This window comes from Schistocerca cancellata, chromosome 1 (assembly GCF_023864275.1).
Source record: "Schistocerca cancellata isolate TAMUIC-IGC-003103 chromosome 1, iqSchCanc2.1, whole genome shotgun sequence".
NCBI classification, from domain to species: Eukaryota; Metazoa; Arthropoda; class Insecta; order Orthoptera; family Acrididae; genus Schistocerca; species Schistocerca cancellata.
Window position 1 is genome coordinate 589420686 of NC_064626.1, and position 22193 is coordinate 589442878.

Below are 22193 nucleotides of genomic sequence, written 5' to 3' on the forward strand. Positions count from 1 at the left end.
TTCCATCCTCAACTGCAGGATTTTATCAGTCATCTGATTAAAAATGGAAATTTGGAGAAAAATTAAATCATCATATTTAATTTTCTAAATATCTGCCAGTTTCTTGATTCGTACCAGTGGTTGCATAAATTGCACCACCTATGTGAATTACGTTTCTAATTTTCGACGTATGTTCTGTTATAAGTTTAAGGAAATTTTGGAAATTTAATTTCTCACATCACTATTCGCACGAATTACAATTTCACTTTTTTGTTATTTTCTTCATACTTGCTCAATTACATGCACCTAATATTGTTTCCAGTTCGATCTTCCGAGCACACTGTGATTTTTTTTCTCTTTTCGCATAGCTCACGGTCCACTCGTCATCTCACTCACATTTTGGCTAGAGCTTTAAGTTTTAGTCAGAGCCTCCATTACTTCCCTCCGATTCCGTGATATTTCTTGGGTGGACAACTTTTATCCACTTCTTTGGTACCATGGCTTCTTCTGCATTGAAGTTATGGGGCAATCGGATTCGTTCTGCAGTCACGAAAACAAGTTTTATTACGGTCAAAATGTACAGACCGAACATCATCACGTGAAATGTAAGAATAAACTCTGATATTAGCTTTCAAATTTTCAGTACTGTGGCTTAATGTTTCTACATCTCTGTTTGCATTTCTACTTTCATTTTGTAAGTGCATCTTAACTGTTGGCCTAGCCACATTTTATATGCGTGCACATTCATTTAGTCCGTGATCCCCATTTAGATATATTATTACAACGAAGTGCTACTCATCTATACTCCAGTTTCTGCAACGCCTTTCTATCGCCATGTTGTGAAACAAAATAAGCACTTGGTTAATAACTTCGGATAAAGTTCATCACCTCCTTTCACAACATCACGGCATTAATAACGCTAAACGCTTTTTTTAATGCTCTCTATGCGAGCAAGTTGCTTAAATTGTAACAGGATGGTGTGACGGTACACCGTAGGAAACTTCGCGATTTCCTCTTTGTCAGTTTACTAGAAACGAATCACAAGAAATACAAATTCGGAAATGTCTGAAAAGTATAGTTACTTCATGCATATTCACTCATAAGTAAGATCTTAAGTTATGACAATAATTCTCATCGCTAGCTACACATAAAGTTTGAAGAAAACTACAAGAAACTAACGCTGTCTTCAGACCATCTGTTCCTCAACGCATAGAACTTGTAGCTGACAATATGGCTCCAAGAAGCACGTACTTCATGTTGATCTTATTAAATGTCACATAGGACAAAATGTACGAATTTTATAGTTGTGGTGCAAATTAAGAGTCGGTAAAATACTGGCAATCCTCCCCATATTTAGTAGGTATTTGTGAGTGAGAGCACTTGGCGACTTTCTACAAACGTTGCGCTACATATTGAATCTTTACTAAACTTTTTCTTGCCTACATCCCCAAAATAATTACGACCATAAAATGTATACCGCTAATACACTTTCAATATTCATCCGGTAACAAATCAGCATTAACCACAACATTTTAATTTATTACTTCCTTACCTCTAACTCTATTCGCAACATATTTTGCTGGCGGTATCCACGTACCGATAAAATTAAAAGCAAGTGCTGTAACATTATGGGTACAATGGAAGTTTCGCTGTTAACTGCAGAGGAAAGAGCGGACGGGTAGAGAGAATGCATTGAGGGCCCCTATGACGGGCTGGAATTATTTGATGACTTGAAGGAAAAAGAGAAAGGGATCGATTGGAAGAGATACTGGACCCAGTATTAGAATCTGAATTTAGAAGAGATCTGCAAAGCTTAAAATTAATGAGACAGAAGGACTAGACATCGTTCCATCAGAATTTCTAAATTCATTGCGGAGGTGATAACAAAACGACTACTCATGTTGGTCTGTAGAATGTATAAGACTGGCGATATACTATGAGACTTTCGGAAATACATCATCAACTCAATTACTGAGATTGCAAGAGCCAACAAGTGCGAGATTTATCTCTCAGTCAGCTTAACAGCTCATGCATCTAAGTTATTGACAAGAATAATATATAGAAGAATGAAAAATAAAATTAAGAATCTGTTAGATGATGAACAGTTCGGCTTTAGGAAAGGCAAAGAAACCAGAGAGGCAATCCTGACGTTGCAATTGAGAAAAATAGGGAAAAACTGGTAATATGCAATATGAACAAGAACCAAAAGGGAACAATAAGATTGGGAGACCAATAACGAAGTGCCGTGATTAAAAAGGGTGTAAAACAGGGATGTAGTCTTTCGTCGCCATGGTCAATTTATACGTCGAAGAAGCAATGATGGAAATAAAAGTGAGGTTGCGGAGTCGTATTAAAATTGAAGGTGATGGCATTGTTGTCCTCAGTCATAGTCAAGAAGAATAACATGACCTGCTGAATGGAATGAGCAGCCTAATGAGTACATAATACGGATTGCGAGTAAATCCAAGAAAGACAAAAGTAAAGAGAAATAGCATAAATGAGGACAGTGACAGAATTAACATCAGAAATGGTGATAATTAAGTAGATGAAGTTAAGGAATTCTGCTACCATGGCTGCAAAATAAATCATCACGTACAGAGCAAGGAGAAATTGAAAAGAAGACAAGCACTGGCAAAATGGATATTCCTGGCCTACAGATGTCTATCAGTATCAAACATAACTCTTAATTTGCAGAAGAAATTTCTGACAACATACCATGTAAGTATCCCACATATCCCCCCACTTTTCGTTAAAGTTAGTACTGCTGTGCCACCGCGACTGTCGGTGCCCTTAAACGATAGACATCATAATCATAAGACTGTATAAGAGTATCGTTTCACATCTCCGGCAGGAAAACTATATCGACGTCCGTTTCCCGTAGCATGTCTCGCTGCACTGGATCTTTACTGGGATGCTAATACCACTGATGTGAACCGTATCAATACGGCAGACGTGAGGCGTCGTCTCGGCCGTGCACTGCTTGAACGTTACGCACCAATGAATAGGCTGGCAGCGGAACACCATTCTTCTTGGACCGGGACCACAAGACCCCACCTCATTGCCTGCCGTGGACAAGGTTCCCTCCCGACACATTGTCAGTTGGAGCCAGAGACTGAACGCCCACCTCCTGCATCTGATCAGGTTGGTCCATTTCTTGCGCCCAGTCTCCCTATGAGCTGATGAAGATTCTCGCTGTTTATGGGTGTTCGTTTGTACTACTGGCAAGTGCGACGGCATGCCGTTGCATAGTTGTCTCCATCACCTCTCCTTAAGGTTGTGGGTGCTCTACAGTCTGTAGCTAATGTGTCGTGGACGGCAAATGGTACTTGCCAGTTGGTGGACACAAATCGTGATCATTCCACTATCTTGTTCGTCGCCTTGGCTGTGTTGCCCGTCTTCTGTTGACAGCCGCCCCTTCTTTCGCTTCTTCGTCGAATACCGTTCCCGCTGTCTCACATTCTCTTCGTCGGGGTGATCCGCATTCATATCTGAAGATGGGTTCGACGGGAGTGCGGGAGGACACTGACTCCGCAGCTGTTGTGGTGCATCTGCGTCGTCAAATAACAGGAGATCTGGGCCGACACTCGTAGAGTGCATATGCAACGGCCTGTTTTGCACGTCGCTCACGTCATTCGGCAGCGCTTCCACGTACGTAATAGGCAGCGATGTCAGCTTTTAGTTATTTGCTATTTTCTTTTAGCCTCTTATCTATACAACAGGACAGACCGAAAGTTGCCCATCAATTGTCATGAATAATGCACATACCATTTCAACAACAATTCAAATGTGTTAGTAATAATTAAGCATTAAGCTATTTAAGAGGATTGGCGGAATCTACATACAGTAACGCCATTAAAAATAATAATAATAAAAACTACAAAAGTGTGTGCCTGCAGGATTCCAGATGGCTCACACTAATGGTCTGTTACACTATGCGGCGTTAGTAGGCCATAAATTTTGTAATTTATAATTCTGGACTACACTATTACAACATTATACTATACAGCACTACAGCACCACTGCACTAGCTACTGTTCTTGGTGTTAGGACCATGCTTGATCTCTCGTTTGTCTGGATTATTAGCCCACGGCGCCATGAGGTTTAGCTCAGGACTGACATTGGCTGTGCTGCTGTACCAGGCAACACGTGGGGATTGGGAGATGGCTGCCAGGGTCTCAGGTAGTCCTTCCTGGTCCTCCCCATGGCTCGTCTCCTCATTGCTTCCAGAAGGTTGAGCGGTAGTGGTAAGTTTCTATGGGGTCAAACTGCTGAGGTCATCGTTCCCTAGGCTAACACACTACTTAATTTAACTTAAACTAAGTAACGCTACGGAATACACACACACACACCCAAGCTCGAGGGAGGACTCGAACTTACGACGGGGGGAGCCGCGCGAACCGTGGCAAGACACCTCAGACTACGTGGCTACCCCGTGCGGCCAGAAGGCTGTAGCAGATGGATTTTCTGCCGTGTAGCTCTCATTATTATGATGTAATGCCTCTCCTTGTTTGTGTTTCAGCCATGTAGGCTCTCAATTGATGACGTGAAATCTTAACTGTAAGCGAGTTCTGCTTATGTTACAGTTCCTCATTCCTTATTTTATTATAGACTGTTGCATTTTCAAATACATTCCTGTCCTGGTCTGTGACATCTCGTGTAACAGCGTACTCCAGACGATGTGACCCGGGAACCGATTGCCTCACATTGACAAGTACCTTCGGTGCGCTGTCATAATTTCAGTAAGTAGCTGGGATACGGAACATGTGCCGATAGCTAGTGTATAGCTCCCTTGATTGGAAGGAAGCATGTCATTGTCGTTCTTTCTTTTGTGTTAGAAAGGATCTGGGGGTTTCTCCTCCCTGTTTCTGCCCAGTCCCAGATTTCTTGCCGTCCTCTATCAATTCATGCTTTAATTTCCTTTTTAGATACACCTCTTTTGACTTTACCTTGTCATGTTCGCTCGTTTTGAGCTAGCATTGTGCACCTCTCTTTCTTACTGCAAGGTCCAGAGGTAGCAAGCCTATTATCTATACTCGCCTGTCAGGCGAACGCGTACACTCCTCTGTGCTCGGCGTAGAGCCTGTGCTGTCCTCACCTTTCTGGCTCTATAAGTCGGAACGCTCGACACGTATCCCACAGTATCGATTAAGATTGGTTTCTGCTACGTTCTTATTGCAGTTAGTAGCAGCTGGAAATTCTTTGGCAAATTGCTGCTTTATTAAACAGGCTTAAATGACTCTCTGGCAGACGATTTCTTCTTGGGCATGAAAGTTTTGCTTTTCGTCGATGTTAATTCCAGTGTACTTGTATACTGCTTTTCAAAAGTTGGTCGTTTATTCTGATAGTAGGATGCCTCTGTAGGGAAGCAGCCTACTCACACCTTATAAAATTCTCATCAGTCTTTCCATTGTGTGCCAGCATTAAATTTCAACCAGCCGTCCCACACCTCGTTCTTGATATTGTTCCTTTTAGTAACGTAGAGACCGTTTCGTGAGCTGTCATCGTTTGTTTTCTACGCACCAGCTGATTAAAGAATTACTTTACTGTTTTCCTCTAATTTAGCCCTTATGTTAGCATGCCCTTGCTCGTGCACCATATTGAAAAGAAAACGTGTCTGACAAGAGCGAATAGAAATATGTACACCAGGACAAAACTTGAAGTAAAACAGTTTAATCCTATAATCAAGAAAAAGTTCGGTACGGCATATAAAATCGCAACCCAAAGTGGAATGAACAGTGAGAACATCAAGTACTAACAGATTAATGGGCCATAAAATCTCCAGGATACTAAAGTTCGCCCCAACTTCACAAATCATAGTCAATTTATGCGGACTGACAGCATGACATTCCTGTTCGGAAGAACGCAAGGTGGGCAACTTGCAGACTGCACCAAACTCGACTTACCGCTGATACGCATGCAAGGGAAAGGTATTACCAAAATCATGAAGCGGAAAAACAGGCTCCTGATTAAACTGCAAGAAGGCATAAGGAAGTGTTCCACACACTGCCGGTCTAATACTGGGGTACTGTTTAGGTGGTTTGGGGGCGTCACCCACGCCCGTGTTCTGTCGTCAGGTGCTTGGACGTGGCCCCCGCTTGACCGTGCAGTATCGCACCGATTGCCCTGGATATCCACGTAGATAACAGTTCCTGACCCTAAAGAGAACATAAGGAACCCTTTCCGAACTTTCAAGAATCCGGCAAACATGGGGACGTGCATTCCCGGTTTTGTGACGGGATTCATCGGCCAACCGCATTTCTTCAAGAGAGAGAAGTAAGTGATCAAGTTCAGCCAGAGAAGTGGCTTTAGTGGAAAAGTAACCCGTGAACGATCCTCCTGTTTCGTTTCCGCAACGACATTAAGAACAGCGTCTATTTCTGTGGCCGGAAGCGCCAAGGCGGTCACGGCGTTGTGAACCCTCTCAATATAATCAGATAAGTTCCCGTCGATACTTTGCCCACGCCAAAATAATTTATTCTCAAGTTTTCTTCTAGTTCAAAGGGGCAATTTAAGCTATTTCATTCATTTCCTGCGTCCACTTACTGAAGCTTGATCTGACAGCACCTCGGAAAAAATCCTAGTTAACAATCCCGTAGTTGATGGATATAATAACCCCATAGTTGTTATGAAACGCCTAACGCGTTGCCATGATGTTCAAATCGGACCACTTGTCGGTAAATCCGCGACTTCGGCGGTATTCTATGAAACCTGTCTAGTAATTCCACCCTGACCCTGAACAGCACTTCCTTCCTCTTCTAATCCAAGAAGACTAACTTTACTTGCAACACTTTAATTTGACTAAGCATTTGTTCCGCCGAGCTACCCTGCTCGGCTGTTGGCTCTAATTGTCTTAAGTCAGACATCCTATTCCTCCAATGCGCCATTTGCGCTTGCACCCGACACCACAGTCTACGGGATTGTCATTGTTAAAGACAATATTTGGAGCCAATTCTAAACGGGCTGAAGGGTAAAAAATAATAGCCGAACCTCCCTCACCGATGCTGTTAGGAGCGATGTTCACCGGTTGTTTAGTAGCAAGATGTATTCCTGCTGCCAGGTCATTTACATTGCCAAGGCGTAATCGAGCTGCCAATTCATTCCCATCAGTTATCTGGCTACGTACTTGTGACTCTTATTCGCGGCGAAGCAGAGCTAATACAGCACATGCCTGGGACTCCACAGTACAATACTTATTTAAAACAGTACAATAATTAATACAAATTCTGAGAAAAGTCAGTGAATGAAGGCTCTGAGGCAAAAAATTTCCGCACGGCTGGAGAACTAACAGGCTCTGTGTAAATCAGCTGAAAAATCGGATGAAAGCTGAAGTGGTAACTACAGTTTCAATTCAGCTAGGAATGAAAGCCGGGATAGGGCTGAACCAGTGGGCATTATGCACACGCAAATTTATTTGGCATTCCAGTCACGTAGCAGCAAATTAAATTTTCATTCATTTTTTTATTTTAATTAGAAGGCCATACAGTGAAAAACTCATTTAAAATTGAATGCCAGCCTAAATTTACATAAATTTTAAATATGATTTTAACCTCAGATGACAACATTCTTTAAGGCAAGACACGCCCAATATAAGGCATAGAATGTAATAAAGCTAGCGGTGTCATAGTGTCAGATGTAAAATTACATGACCAGTCACTTACTTTAAAAATCAGAAGAATTGAGTGGAGGCAGATAAGAACAGGGAATGCATATATTAATGCATGTCGCCAACATTCACAATAAGCTTTCTTCTGGAACACGGCGCTTCACACTGGCTGAAGGTTCACAAGCACCACAGAAACATAAGGTTGACACAAAGAACAAATTATAATGAGATGTCAGTCAGTGAATCGTTTTAAAATGTCTGCCAGATCTTGCAATCACATTGTCCTCTGAATACCATGGAGACACGGACATCCCTACCTAACAAAAGGAAGACAGACAAGAATGGCATTGAACACTGCCCTGACAGCTCGGGGCTCATCTGATACACCACAGCAGAAGACACATCGGCACTCGATTTCACACACGGGGTAACACGACCCTAAGGCTCGTTTCACACTGGGACACTTGTGACGGTCACCGGCGACTGTCACTGATAGAGATACATTCGTTTGAATTGGAGCATTCACACCGGGACACTGCACTGAGTTACTGAGTCACGGTGACCCAGCAGTGACTCACCCTCGCCACTTGTGACGGACACCGACACTATGTTCGCTGCGGTCACCGCCGGACATACATTAGCTTGTATTGGAGTGTTCACACTGGGACATCGATCACAGACACAACAGTGCAGAGTTGCCAACAGACAGGCAGCCGTTGCTGAGCCCAGTGGTTCTCCACACAGTGCAGCCATGAGTTTAGAGTTCATCAACACAGAAGATTTCATAAGTGAAGTGGAAAGTCGTTCCGTTATTTGGGATATGAAAAGCGATGACTACAGTAACAAAGTCATGAAAATGAAAGCGTGGCAAGAAATTATTACGAAGTTTGTGCCTGATTTCGATGAAAAGAGCATAGATGAAAGAAAGAAAATTGGTAAGTTTTATATTCTTTTTTCCCTTTAATACCGTATTTTTCGGACCACAAGAATAGCGAAATATATTTTCTACCCCTGTACGAGGCTAGGAGGTTAATAACCTGCAAGGAGAATGCTATCCCTCACCCCTTTTCTTTTGCAATACCAATAGCAAGTGTACTGCTATGCAGTCTCAATGCGAGAAGAATGGACAAAATGGATGAGCGCAGAAACCATGTACTCACCCCTACAGGGCGAATGAAAGTAAAATAAAATAAATAGTTTTATTTCAACATTTTTCATAACAAAATTAAGGGTACGTCTTTTCGTAGTCTAATAAGGCGCTCCGCCTTATGGTCCGAAAAATACAGTTAAAATATTATTCAAAACAACAATAATTTACGCATATGTTGTTACTATAATAATGAATTTTATTGATTTACCATAATACTATTGACTTACTAGTTTTTGACACCCGAATGAGAACAGTGCTCGTGCTTGGGTTCTGTTCAATTAGGTACACACGACTGTAATACAAAAAAGTGCATTGTAATTATAATTTTAATTGCAAGTTTTAATCAGTTCTGTGAACGCAACAGTATTGTTTGTTACAGTTAACATGGTAATAATTGAACACTGCACATTTCAAACACAATTCCAATGAACATTTAGGCCTAACGACATTAATGTTCACATAACATTTCTAACACTTAGATTTTTACAGCTGCCATGGCACTTCGCCTTCAGGGCTGATGTAGTAGTTTGCGAAATCTTCTCTGATACCGTTCGCAATATTTCCTCCACGGACCAAGCAAGGTGACATGTCCTGCAATCCCTGAATAGTTAAAGTATCCTCAAACTGTATTCCATCACGATCACGCACAAAGTTATGGAGGAGGCAACATGTCTTCACAATAGACTCTGCCAAATCTAATTTAACATCCAGTGGTCGATAGAAAATGCGCCACTTGTTTGCAAGAATTCCAAAACTACACTCGATGTACCTTCTAGCTCTGCACAGTCTATAGTTGAACACACGTTTTTTAATGTCTAAATACTTTCCACCATAAGGGTGCAAAATGAATTTTGACACTCCGAAACCTTCATCTCCTACTAACATAAATGGCATAGGTCTTTCAAACGATAATGACAGTTGTTTTGGTGCAGGTAAATCTAGCGTACCATCTTGTAGTTTATTATTGAACACTGTATTACGAAACACAGTTGAGTCGGACGATTTCCCATATGCTCCAACGTCTATAAATAAGAATTTGTAAGTCGAATCACAAACAGCTAACAACAGAATGGAAAAATAGTTGTTATAATTATAGCAGAGTGAACCACTGGAAGTGGGTTTTACAATTCTGACGTGCTTCCCGTCCACTGCACCCGCACAATGAGGAAAGTTGGCCCTCTTATTGAATCCTTCAGCTGAGGCAAGCCATAGATCTTTCGAGAGGTCGGGAAAACATTTTGACTTCATTTTACGCCATATGGTGGAGCAAACGTCTCTTATAATTTACGAGATAGTTGATACTGCAATTCTGTACTGAACATGTAAGTCCATCATGGATGATCCGGCCCCCAAGTACCTGTAAAAAAAAAGATAAAGCATATGGAGCAAAACTACAAAATTATGCAGGTTACACACAAGCATACACACGCACGCACACGTAGACATTATAGATAACCAGCTGAAACACCCGGCAACTATAATTTTAATAAATGTTAATAATTGTACTATGCCTATAACTTTCACGCAAGTGACAAAGTTTCATCGCAATCAGATGAAAGGTACGGCTGCGCATAAAATACGAACAAAACCAAACAAACATTCATTTTTATATATTAGATATTACAATACTATGGTGGTTTTTGTTTGTTGCAGGGACAGTCCTTCAAAGGAAATGGAAGAGCTTAAGGGCCAGTTATACCAGAGAATTATTAAGGCAAAAAACAGAAAAGAGTGGTTCTGCAGCAACTGGTAGGAAGAAGTATATCTACTTCGATCAGCTGCGATTCCTAACAACTGGCTGTAAGAACACTACTTCTAGTATTGACGATGATGATGAAGAAGACAGAGATGAGTTTGATGAAGGAGAAATTTTAGAGCAGGAGGCACGTGACACAACTGTTGAGCGACGGCAAAAAAGGCCACGTGGAAAGAAGGGTCTTGAAGAAGAAGATATCCTATATAACATTTTGAAGGAAAAGTACGCCAGAAAAGACAATTCATCACAGCAAGCCGACGAAGATAGCTTGTTTATGCAGTCTTTAGTACCTGAATTAAAAAAACTACCCACTCATGCAATTTTGAAAGTGAAATCAGATTTGATGAATGTCATTATTAATGCCCAACAATGTTACAGCGCTTCTGCTTCCTCTTCGTCCCAAATAGGATTTGCACCGGTACCAAATTACGCTACGGGGGATCCGCATCACGACCGTGCTTATCATGGAACAGTTCAAGGCTACACTGGAGGACAGTCGAGGTTGTCCGATCAGTTACCAGCTGTGTGCTCGCCAGCGGCCTCCGAGTACAGTGACGAGTCCTTAATATACTTTTCAACAGCACAGGCAGAGAAGCAATGAACTTAAAACTATCAGTTAAAGTTTTACAATATTTTGTAATGTATATTAATACCAGTTAAAATCTGTAAAATGTGCTTTCAATAAAATAAAATAATACTACAGTACCTACCTTAATGTAAGAGCAAGTTTTTCCTCTGGTGGGATAGCCTTCCTTAGTATAGTGTCTTTTGCTGTGATTGCTTCTTTCACATTTTCTAGTAGTTCATCAAATGAAGTGTTTGACATTCGAAAATACTGAAAAAACTTCTCAGATTGTCTCAGATCGTCATAAAGGGTGTAATACAATCCTTTCTCCAGCCGATCACATTGCAGTGGATGTATGTGTAATGAACGTTTTGTCTTCATTCTCCTCCTCCTCCTCATTACAAGTACTAACAACAGTTCCTCCTCGCTCGAGTCCATTTCACCAACTAATCAGTTGGCAACAGCTGCAGTGTGGGACACCAGTGACCCAGGAGTGTTCGCCACAGTCACCGGTGACCGTCACCGGTGACCGTCACAAGTGTCCCAGTGTGAAACGAGCCTAATAATGGTCACCTCACCCACCAAAAGCAAATATCACGACGAAGAGACCCCAAGAAAGCTCGTTGCAGGTTCGTTCCTCAGCGCTCATACCACCCACCAAAACGGCCACCACGCCCGGAGCCGCCACACCAGAAAGCACTGAGTTCCAACGGCACCGTGTTAGTCAAAGATCACATGAATAGTGATATAGATACATTGTGAATAAGTTGCCACGGCTCAACGTCCAAATCAGTGTCAGATTAATCGGTGTAACAGTGCAATGTTACAACACAGCTCCTTTAGAGTACCAAAAAAGCAAGTGAAGTTTGGGAAACATAAATGGTAAGTGAACAACTGACGTGTAAAACGTGCATCGAATGATGCCGCACCATAATAGCTGTTACAAAACTGTTTCCCATACAGTCTATGGTGTCAATCAAAGTGAGACACAGCCCCACGTCAGCAGAAGCACCTCTACATTTAGATTTCTGGACAACCACTCACACCCCCAACCCCAAATTCTGTAATAACCACTCACTGACACACTGACACACCCATCCCTAAAACTCTAATAGACTCTCCTGCAGCGAACACTGAAAAATTGTTCTATTTTAAGTTAGATTAAGATAATTTCTCTCTATGTATCAGTTTTCTGTATGCATAAGTGTCTGATGATGAGCAAAATATGCTTGAAACGCTCTGCAGTACGTTAAATTAAACTCAAAAGATATAATTGATTTGCTTTTCTGTGCCTTAGTCTGCATTACGCCAATGAGTTAATGTTTACATTGTTGATTACTCAGAATCTGAGTGCTACTAAAATTGTAGCCAAGGACTCAAATCCCAACGAAGTATCATATTTAAAGTCAGAATTTTTTCTCCTCTATTTTAACTGATAAAGAGAGCAACGAATTTAAGTAACGAATTTATACGAAACCCGTAACTCTCTACTGCAGTGCTGTGTAGGCCAAAATTAGTTTTTCATAATCATAAGATAACTGATGGATTATGTCAATTTTAGTGATTGTTGTTTATTAATTCGTAGACGCTTCTCTGTCGCTTATTTTCACAATATGTCGAATAATGGGCCTGGAAGGATGGAAAAATTGGATGATCGTCATACGCAATATTCATATATAGCTTAAGAATATTTCTTCAGAGCAAAAGCAGAATCTCTTTTCAGAAAACCTGCTATACAGCTGGTGAATTTGGTATAAATCTGCATTCAGTGTCATAATTTATGAGAGTTGGGGAGGGAGTGTGTTTGAACGATACTGTGCTAGACCAAAACAGTTCTTTACCGCATCGGTAGCGAGGTGACAGTCATGCGATAGAAATCAAGTCGCTGGGTGAACGATGCGAGCACAGAGCATTTCACAGGGATTAACTGGCACATAATGGGACAGTATCGTGTGTAGGGTGAGCGATTATTTTTGCTGATACTAATACCCGCTGTTGAGCAGTTCTTTGAAAGGTAGAAATTGTGACCTACTTTCTGATTTAGTGGTAGTTTGGTGCTATGATTCAGCAGCATATGGATAGACTATGCAAATTCTAGAGCAGTCTGCCCATTTGTGCCACCGCAATAAAGCTTGATAATTCACATACGACAGTTGCGGTAGCCTAGACGCGTCGTCAACATTAAAACATCTTGTAATAAATTAATAACACTCTGCGCAAGCGATCCATAGAATCTCAGTACCGCGATCAGTTTGTAAACCTGTTATTATTTCCGTTTCTGTCTGTCTTCAGCACACATCCCTCGCTCCATTTTCTGACAAAAAATGCTTCTTCTTTAGCCTTAGCAGCAGATGGAGCCAACGTTGCACAACCTATATTCGTTAGCTCAGTTCCCAATCGAATTATGAGCATGCATTTTTCTGTCATTTCTTATACTTTCCTGCGTAGTAGCCTCTCTGGATTTTAAGCTTCAGACTGCTTGTGTTGCTTTTAGCGTGCAATGTCTATATAAGCAAATCACGTTTTGAAATCGATGTTGTGCTGTTGTCTCTTCATTCGTGGGTTTGTGTTTCATGAATAGTGCCATTGAAACTTCCTCAAGTAAATATTTGGCAAGTCTAGTATTACAAAACGTTGTGTTGCCTACTCATAACGTTTACAGCATAACGTTAACAGTATGTTCTAAATATATGAAACAAGTCTAGTGATGAGATGTTACGATCAGTACGCTTAAGAAAGAAAAACAAAATTAATTGTGATAGGTAATGATTTGTGTTTTTTAGTTTGCTGTGAGGGCATCTCAGTGTAATTAGGGACGAAGCTGTAGTTCCTAAATTTAGTTACAGAAACGCAAATAAGGCTCATTGACATATACTTTGGTCATTTCCGTACTCGGCCGCCTATTCTCTGGGACACGAACTGTAGCAACTTTCCATACCGCTCAAGAAGGCTATACTTCCTGCTAGAATTGTAACCTACTATTGGCAACGCTACACTATATACACTCCTGAAAATGGAAAAAAGAACACATTGACACCGGTGTGTCAGACCCACCATACTTGCTCCGGACACTGCGAGAGGGCTGTACAAGCAATGATCACACGCACGGCACAGCGGACACACCAGGAACCGCGGTGTTGGCCGTCGAATGGCGCTAGCTGCGCAGCATTTGTGCACCGCCGCCGTCAGTGTCAGCCAGTTTGCCGTGGCATACGGAGCTCCATCGCAGTCTTTAACACTGGTAGCATGCCGCGACAGCGTGGACGTGAACCGTATGTGCAGTTGACGGACTTTGAGCGAGGGCGTATAGTGGGCATGCGGGAGGCCGGGTGGACGTACCGCCGAATTGCTCAACACGTGGGGCGTGAGGTCTCCACAGTACATCGATGTTGTCGCCAGTGGTCGGCGGAAGGTGCACGTGCCCGTCGACCTGGGACCGGACCGCAGCGACGCACGGATGCACGCCAAGACCGTAGGATCCTACGCAGTGCCGTAGGGGACAGCACCGCCACTTCCCAGCAAATTAGGGACACTGTTGCTCCTGGGGTATCGGCGAGGACCATTCGCAACCGTCTCCATGAAGCTGGGCTACGGTCCCGCACACCGTTAGGCCGTCTTCCGCTCACGCCCAAACATCGTGCAGCCCGCCTCCAGTGGTGTCGCGACAGGCGTGAATGGAGGGACGAATGGAGACGTGTCGTCTTCAGCGATGAGAGTCGCTTCTGCCTTGGTGCCAATGATGGTCGTATGCGTGTTTGGCGCCGTGCAGGTGAGCGCCACAATCAGGACTGCATACGATCGAGGCACACAGGGCCAACACCCGGCATCATGGTGTGGGGAGCGATCTCCTACACTGGCCGTACACCACTGGTGATCGTCGAGGGGACACTGAATAGTGCACGGTACATCCAAACCGTCATCGAACCCATCGTTCTACCATTCCTAGACCGGCAAGGGAACTTGCTGTTCCAACAGGACAATGCACGTCCGCATGTATCCCGTGCCACTCAACGTGCTCTAGAAGGTGTAAGTCAACTACCCTGGCCAGCAAGATCTCCGGATCTGTCCCCCATTGAGCTTGTTTGGGACTGGATGAAGCGTCGTCTCACGCGGTCTGCACGTCCAGCACGAACGCTGGTCCAACTGAGGCGCCAGGTGGAAATGGCATGGCAAGCCGTTCCACAGGACTACATCTAGCATCTCTACGATCGTCTCCATGGGAGAATAGCAGCCTGCATTGCTGCGAAAGGTGGATATACACTGTACTAGTGCCGACATTGTGCATGCTCTGTTGCCTGTGTCTATGTGCCTGTGGTTCTGTCAGTGTGATCATGGTATGTATCTGACCCCAGGAATGTGTCAATAAAGTTTCCCCTTCCTGGGACAATGAATTCACGGTGTTCTCATTTCAATTTCCCGGAGTGTATTTGGCAACTCTGTGACGGATGATTTAGTTCCTGGATGATACAGGTTTCAGCCTACAAAATTCACTTCATGTATTTGTATCATTTCTATTAACAAAAGTGAATGAATTTCATAGAAAGTGTGAAAATCTAGTCTTCCAGATTGCGAGCTTATCAGTCCCAGTCAGAAGTTGAGCAATAAGAGAGAGCACGATGCTGCAGTATTCTGCTTGCTGTGAGGGAACGAGGCCACCTCTAAATAGGGGGAGGCTTTGGTTCCCAGTTCCAGTATCGATGAACGTTACATTTTTAGCCGTTTTGTGTCAGAGCTGCAAGCAATCAAATAATCAAATAGAGAATCATTATCTACTTTGTATTTATTTTATTTATGAAATGCCATGTTTACATACTACTTTCTTGTGACACAGACCTTTCCAAAGTCCAGAATGAGTAATATTTTGCTAATTCGTGCCGATATAGACACGATCATATTATAGATACTTTAACTTTAATCGAAATGGATTTCTGCCGTAAGGATAACGTGGTAAACTGAATATCATTTTATATAGTACAGTGTATATTTTAATGGCGTTTTTAAACATAACAGGAAACATCAAAGAGAAATTAATCATCAAAATTATAGTCTGTAGCGTTTTCTAAAACAGTGTGACAATACTCAGGTAGTGCCTGTAGAAACCTACTAGGTCTAAGTTAAAGATGTTGTAAGAGCAAGTCGGAAGCGTATTTTTGTCCAGATGAGAGTTTTCTTGGCTGTTTTCGGTAAGGATTTTAGGGCATGAGATAAGAAAAATAAGTGCGTGGGGGATGACTTTTCAATCTCCTGGATTGTTTTGCTAGTGAAATCGGCAGAGTGCGTTGTTATGTAGTATCAACATAGAGCGAACTTTTATGTGTCGGTTTTCTCACACTTCGACCGATACGTGTCTTAACTGTTGGCAAAAAATACTAGCTGAGGTAAACCCTCTCCTATCGAGGTTTTCGTAATGCACAACACCCTTTTTGAACCATCAGAGGAAAAATATTAAGTTCTAACTGCATTTTGCTTGAGTGTATGTCTTCTATTACGGCTGAGCCATTAATTCTTCTTAAGAAGCAGGAACATAATAACCAGCCACCTGTAGGAATATTACATTGGAATTCCCAATGGGCCAAGTGATGAAGATCAAGCAAATATGCATTTTTAGTCAACAATTTGATTCTGATTGTTTTAAATTAGAGAATGGTGTACTACTGCTAAAGACTTCTCAATTTTGCCTATTGAATGCCAATGTCGTAAGATGCTTAAATGGTCGCCCTTCATCGCATACATCTTTTATCGAGGCTTCCTGAATGTGAAAAGTCATTAATGTCATAACGATCTTTCTTGAAGTAATAAAAAAATTTTCTGACGTGTTTTGCCCGAAGGCACTCGCACCACACACGATATATAAGTACAGAGCTGCCTACGCTGCCTTCACCCCATTACTGAACCTGGAGCGAACATCATTCACAAATTTTGGATCTTTACCACTTGCGACTACATTTAATCACACTTGAACAACATTCGTGAAATCCATATCGTCACTGCGGGATAGCCCGCATCTCGTGGTCGTGCGGTAGCGTTCTCGCTTCCCACGCCCGGGTTCCCGGGTTCGATTCCCGGCGGGGTCAGGGAATTTCTCTGCCTCGTGATGGCTGGGTGTTGTGTGCTGTCCTAAGGTTAGTTAGGTTTACGTAGTTCTAAGTTCTAGGGGACTTATGAGCACAGCAGTTGAGTCCCATAGTGCTCAGAGCCATTTGAACCATTTTTGAACTACTGCGGGATAAATACGAAGACTTCATTTAAGAAAATAGATGACCGTTCAAAGTTCTCTCAGAGCACCGCCCTTGTCGGAGTCGTCTGACGTTGGCGACGGGGGGCGTATGGCCGATAGCCGGTAGCCGCTGTGTGGCCAGGAAACCCTTGAGCGTGAGCATTTCTGATCTAGATGCAGCCACGAGCTGTTTGTCGGAAATGTATCTGGAATTTTTTGCTGTTACAGGTAGAGTATAAAATGGAGCGAATTACGTTTGAGGTTCCATAAGACTGAAAACTTTAGCAGATACACGGTATGTACCGAAATAAACTAGAAGAAGGAGCGACCACACGGCTTTACGTTTACAGAGCACGAAAGTTACCACTAGACCATGAGCAGATATACTTCCATAACAGCTCGAGAAGATTGGCATAACTTCTTCCATACACTTCTGCATCTTACAGAGCTGTAGATTGTGGATTAGGCCAGACTCAGAACTTAATATTGGCCGCCTTATGTGTACGAAACGGACTTCGTCTCTGTAGCGGCCGGCCGATGGCCACGTTTCAAGTCTAATACTATACTTTATCGTCATCTCATTGAATATATTGTGTGGCTTCCGTTTAAGAGGTGACACGCAGTGAATAAGATCTGTTGTTTGAATATAGATTTGACGTTTGGTACCTAAGTTACGACTATTGTAATGTTCTGAACAATCTACGGTAGGAAACACGGAAGTAATGAAAAAAGTCGTACCACAACAGCAGGAAGTTGACACACAGTTGATTTGTCGGCCACGGTGGTCTAGCGGTTCCAGGCGCTCAGTCCGGAACCGCGGGACTGCTACGGTCGCAGGTTCGAATCCTGCCTCGGGCATGGATGTGTGTGATGTCGTTAAGTTAGTTAGGTTTAAGTAGTTCTAAGTTCTAGGGGACTGATGACCACAGATGTTAAGTCCCATAGTGCTCAGAGCCATTTGAACCACACAGTTGATTTACTATGTGCTTGTTGATACAGAAATCGATTCGAAGTTTCCTGGAGAACTCTGCGGCTTGTAAGTCTTTTTGGTTTTCTGTTTTCGGTCTGCAAAAGGCTATAACGAAATTAGTGATTAAATCATGAGACCAACTGTCCGTAATATTACATTATCCGGGTTCCATTCAGTAAATATTAGGAGTGAGCAGGCGTGTCTGTTTAGGAAGTACTGAGTTACTTCAAAGAAAGGCTCAGAAAAGTTCCCAAGGGACCATTAATGACAGAAATTAGAGTGTTGATTATTATAGGGAATCATCACCCGAGACGAGAGTTGAAGAAGCAATGAACGCACTAAGGTGGATATGGAGATGAAAACAGTTTTGAATAGGAAAATTTCACGCTTATCCATATGTTTCTTTCTGTGTTGGTTGGTTGATTCGGAGAAAGGGGACCAAACAGCGAGGTCATCGGTCCCATAAGATTAGGGAAGGATGGGGAAGGAAGTCGGCCGTGCCCTTCCACAGGAACAATCTCGGCATTTGCCTGAAGCGATTTAGGGAAATCATGGGAAACCTAGCAGGGTGGCCAGACGCGTGTTTCAACCGTCGTCCTCCCGAACGCGAGGAGGAGGAGGAGGAGATTAGTGTTTAACGTCCCGTCGACAACGAGGTCATTAGAGACGGAGCGCAAGCTCGGGTGAGGGAAGGATGGGGAAGGAAATCGGCCGTGCCCTTTCAAAGGAACCATCCCGGCATTTGCCTGAAGCGATTTAGGGAAATCACGGAAAACCTATAAATCAGGGTGGCCGGAGACGAGATTGAACCGTCGTCCTCCCGAATGCGAGTCCAGTGTGCTAACCACTGCGCCACGTCGCTCGGTCTTTTTATGTCTGCATCAAATAAGATATATTTTCCTCGTAAATATACTGTGTGATACGCTTGAAGCGTTTCACAACTGTGACTGAAACAAATTATTTTCTTGCTTTACATTAACTTTTCGTCTTAAGATAGACGTGGTAAGTGTGTAATTCAACAGCATTTTGTAATACATTTCATGCATGGTGTAAGAGAATATGGTTCAAAGATTCTCAAACCATCTTCTGCACGATTAATAGCCTCACGTGTATTTCGCTATCACTGTGTCGAAACATTATGACACTTACGTTAGCAGCTATTAAGTTCTCACACTCCCCCGCACACGGCTTCTCCAACTCAAGCAAATATGATAAAAACTAGCAGAATACCTACTACGTCACTTTCAATTAGCGTATGTTGTCCATAACTCCGTTCATGGAATTGAAATTCAAAGGGACTGTCTGCATTTCCGTCGAAGACGCACTGCGCCGCTTTCATTCGGTATATCTTTCCTTTTTCATAGAAAACGTGTAAAAGATGTGCAACCACAGAGCATAACGCACCATTCTATAAGGGTGGTGATTTGTAGAATGGAGTAGTAGTTAAGCGGATCAGTTTCTAATCTGCAGGGAAGGGCTTCGAATATTATCACTTCTATCAATTTTAATCCGTGGTGAGAGTCATTAATTTAGGAGGACAATAAGAATTATTAAGTATTCATAATTATGAAATAGTCATAAGAACAAAAATTTACGTCTACACTGCCGCTCATGCAACACGTTTTATCTTTATGAATTGCGATTTCTCTTTGGCATTAAAAAAATCTGCTTTGTTCTTTCGTTGGTATTTTAGTTCTGCCTGCATGTACATAAAGGGAAAACAAACCAATATGCTGCTTTTTTCCCGACATAAAAAAACTAAATACCTTCTCTTTGAGGCCTTTATCGGCACTGTCGTCATGAGCTATGCAATGAAAGAAAAGACACTATCTCTTTGTCTCACTGTTTTTGATAAATCGTCGTAAATTAATTTAAGATCGTCTACTTAACAACTCAAAGAGTGACATAGGTTGCCTAGTTTCCATGTGTAATCTGATATTCATCTTCTTCCAGGAAAAAACGTTCAGTCCTAACAAATATAATGTTCTCCCAAACAACGCAATATTTCAGTACCGTGTCCTGTTTCTGTTCTCCTCTACAACTACATTTCGCCCCTGGGCAATAGACGTGCAAGAGGCAACTATTCGAACGGCGTAAAACCCGTGTTCTAACGGTAACGACTTTTATTAAATGGGGAAATTTCTCGGTACAGGGATAGAAAGCTGCCACCGCTTAAATTTTCATTAATAATCAGCACTCGGGCACTATAAGTCACCCTCATTCTGCCAATGACCATATCAAACACGGCGGGGAAGCGGACAGAGGTTCAGGGCACTCTCTTGACCTTGTGGTGGGAAACAGTAGCAAAAGGAGAAGAATCAGTAATGACCGACGGCATCAGGATACAGAGGGCAATGGAAACCACTGCATTAAAGACATGTAATGTGTATCCACGTGGCCTGTGAGTGAAAAGTGTCATAATGATTTCTCCATTGCCAAAAGATTCCGGTATAGTCCCCCATCCGGATCTTTCGGAGGGGACTGCCAAGGGGGAGGTGACCAGGAGAAAAATACTGAATAACCGACGAAAGGATAACGTTCAACGAGTGGGGGCGTGGAATGCCAGAAGTCTGAACGTGGTAGTGAAGCTACAAAATCTGAAAAGAAAAATGCAAAGGCTCAGTCTAGAGATAGTAGGTGTCGGTGAAGTGAAATGGAAAGAAGACAAGGGTTTCTGGTCAGATGAGAACACATCAACAACAGCTTAAAATCGTGTAACGAGAGCAGGATTCGTTATGAATAGGAAGTTAGGGCAGAGAGTGTGTTACTGTGAACAGTTGCCGGCCGGAGTGGCGGAGTGGTTCTAGGTGCTACAGTCTGGAACCGCGCGACCACTACAGTCGCGGCTTCGAATTCTACCTCGGGCATGGATGCGTGTGATGTCCTTAGGTTAGTTAGGTTTAAGTAGTTCTACGTTCTAGGGGACTGATGACATCAGAAATTAAGTCCCATAGTGCTCAGAGCCATTTGAACCATTTTTTGTGAACAGTTCAATAACAGGTTTGTTCTTATCAGAATCAACAACAATTCCACACCGACAGTGATAGTTCAGGTATACATGCCGACATCGAAAGTTAAATATGACATACAGGAGGTATACGACCATATTGAATGGATAATGCAGTACCTAAAGGGAGATGAAAATCTAATAGCCATGGGAGGCTCGAATGCAGCTGCCGTGAAGGAGTAGGAGAAATGGTTACAGCAGAATATGGGGTTGGGACAAGGACTAATATAGGAGAAAGACTAATTGAGTTCTGCAATAAATTTCAGCTAGTAATAGAAAATATTCCAAAATCAGACACTGGATTTGTAATGTTTCTGGGTGGACTAGGGTACAAAAAAGTAAACTAAATATTACGACAAATTTTATAAATAATCGACAAGTACGCCAAAGAAGAAGAGATAGAACTACAACGGACATTTTATTCCATGGACTCTTGCGCTTCTATGCAGAAATATCTTCCCTTTGTCATTCGCTTATCTTATGTGCTTGGATTCGGACCTAAGAGGACGTTCTTGGGTAAAGCTCATCTTGCTGTACCAGCTGATAATGTAAGTTGTACTTAAAACCAGAAAAATGTAATGGTTATTTTGTCAAAAGAATTTGTGTATGTGGTCAAATTATCGTAAATCTGATACCTTTATTGTCTTATATATGGGCCTTAACAAAGAATTTTCATTGTTATGCGCCATCTTAGAAAAATCTTTAACATTTTTCCCTTAGCTCATCTACGAGACCTGCTGTCGGTTAGGACAATTAACTTTATTTCAGATCCCACGAGACCGGATGCAGCTACTAATAATTTAACGATTTTACTTACAGATTTTCTAATATATCACGAGATAACATCGTAGGCAGAAAAGGTCTGGTCACATGATTCCAGTTCCATTATAGGATTTTATATGTAGATGCTACTCTTGTTATCTTATATTGGGGAATCGAGACGAAA